Consider the following 2,662-nt stretch of genomic DNA (forward strand, 5'->3'; position numbering starts at 1 on the left):
AAGGTACTCCTACCTTTGCAAGATAACAATGATATTGAAACCTATCTTCTTGTTTTTGAAAGAACAGCAGTTCGTCATCACTGTGAACGTAAGAAATGGGCTAACTTATTGGCCCCGTTCCTAAAGGGAGAAGTGCAGTGGACTTATTATGACCTCAGTGAGGAAGAGGCTAAAAGTTATGACGTTCTAAAATCCGAGGTCCTCAAACGCTATGGCGTATCAGCAGACCAGCAGGTAAGGTTATGCCACGAGTGGTGCTTTGATCCGGCTTACTCCACCCAGCCCCAAACATGTGAGATCTGGGGAATGGCCAGGTGCTGGCTTAGGCCAGTCATTAATGATGTCCGTAAGATTGTGGAGCAGGTCGCTTGCAACTTGCTAATAAACGCTTTGCTGGACTTTCTTGCCCAGCCGGTCACAGCGACAGGAGGAATGACGTACTTCCGGGATGAAGAAGAAGAGTTTTTATCTGACCCGGAAGTGTTTCTAGTCACATGGACAGAGAGAGTGAAACACTTCCGGGTCACGGACTATAAAAGGACTGTGGGAGATCACAGATGTTGAGCTGAGCTGGGTGGAAGGGTGGCAACGCGTCTGGGAGAGTGGAGGATTGTGTATTGTTTAGTATTGGTTTATTGTTTATGAGTATTGTGGAGTGGAGGGTGCTTTGTGCACTGTGTAGTCTAAATAAAAATTATATTTGGACTTTTACCTGGTGTCTGGCGTGGTGTCCAAGGGTTCAAGGAAGTGATAGCGCCCCCTATCTGTCACAGTGGCATAGTCGGCAAGATACTCTGGCCGTTGATTTGGCAGAGGACCTGTTTAAAAAAATTCTGTGGGCAGAGAACCCTAAGACAGAAGCGTCAGGACACGCAGGACAATTGCTGGAACCCACCTTCACCAAGTCCGTTATGGGGAAGAAGAGGAGCAAACAAAGAGACAGCACCAGTGGAGGATCCAAGCTCGTCATGCCCGACACTCAGGATGAGCTGAGGAGCGGCCACACGGGGCGAAAGGCGCCTCCAGAGAATGACACTCATCACGAGGTACGTGCTGGGGATTTAATGGACAATCTTTTTAAAATAACTTTTTTGTCCCATGCATGTACCTCGGAGAAGACCATCGGGAGGCTCTGCGGGAGGCAGAAGAAATTCCCGATGACTGTGGTGCACTCCTGTGCGAGCTGACGAGCCCTAAAGGGGACTTCTGCATGTCGGCTGTCGGCGAGGGACACATGATCGAACCCAGTGCATTTTGGGAAGGAGAAGATCCGCGTCCCACTGTTTGCAACTTCGCCGACAAATCAATGGACTTGGACTTTCCGAAGGGGAAGGGAGAGGCGAGTGAAGCACCACTCACCCCACGAAAAGGTAAAGAGGGCTGGGAAATGGCTGATCAACCCACTGACAAATTAATACAGGCGGATCGCAGTCAACCAAAGATGGCGGCCCAGTCCTTGATTGAGAACTCCAAATCCCAGAAGCGTCCGCGAGGCAGGAATGGACGTGCTCATTGGCTGCTGGCCGGATGGTAAGGCAAGTGATTTTTTAAGCCTGCCTCCAGCCGAAGTAAATAATATTGTGGACGGGACGGAACTCGAGAAACTGATCGATCCCATACAAGATATTTTTCAGATGCTGGAAGGTTTAAAGAAGATTAATGAAGATCTGGGAGCGACGGCTGAAGCGCCTTTGAGACGGGTGAATGAGTACCTGCGGCGTTTGGGACGAGAGCATCCCATCTTATATGATTTGGCGGTACAGGTGAGTAATGCCAGTACCGTACAGCATAAAGGGCCAAAGTATGATCCCAGCCCGCATTTAATAAGTAGCGGGTGCCAAATCACTGCGAACCCTACAAAAGAGAGTGGAACGATGATAGAGCAGTTGGGGCAAGGCTCGATCGAGCCGGGGCAGCTGGATGGTGCTGTTTCACGGAGTGATGCGATCCTGAAGACCCCAACCCGTATTATAAATAAATCTAGCGGGGTGCAAACAGTAAAGGGGCTCTCTTTAATAAATAGAGAGACTCAGACTGTGAGAAAGCCCCAGAGTAAGAAGGAGATCCCTAAAATAAAACGGGGGTCTCCTGACAAAATAGAAAAGGGAGCTGAGAGCTCAATGGCGGTGGTGGAATCCTCCTCAGCAGGAAAAGGGGTGGAGCCAGCATTTCCTGAATGTTTTCAGTTCTGCAGAGGGAGAGTAGCAGGAGGATGGAGGCAGTGCTATGGATGCCGAAGGCCGGGCCACATTTGGTGATATTGTCCTTGGAGAACAGGGGACCAGATGTCTCGTTGGATTAATATTCCCCCTAGGTTTTCCAGGAAATGTGAAACAAGTGTTAGCCAAGGTCCAACTGGAAAATCCTCCTGGAGGAAGACATCCCTCGCAGGGCTGGCCGCTCCGAATCACGATTCTTCGCTGGGAGGGAAGTACTGTGATATATGGCCGGTCATTCATCCCGGCCAATACCCCCAGGCCGCCAGGTGGAGCTCTCCCTGCAGCATGGAGGTGCCCTGAAGGCCTGCAGGGAAACCTGGATAATGGAGTTTTTATCCACAGCGCTGCTGGATACCCTGGGGGCCGCTACAGGACACTGCAGGGAGGCCCAGAGACTCTTACGTGCCCTATAACCCGGAAGTACTTCTTAGTCACAGCGACAG

The sequence above is a fragment of the Erpetoichthys calabaricus genome, chromosome 6, assembly GCF_900747795.2.
Source record: "Erpetoichthys calabaricus chromosome 6, fErpCal1.3, whole genome shotgun sequence".
Classification (NCBI taxonomy): Eukaryota; Metazoa; Chordata; class Cladistia; order Polypteriformes; family Polypteridae; genus Erpetoichthys; species Erpetoichthys calabaricus.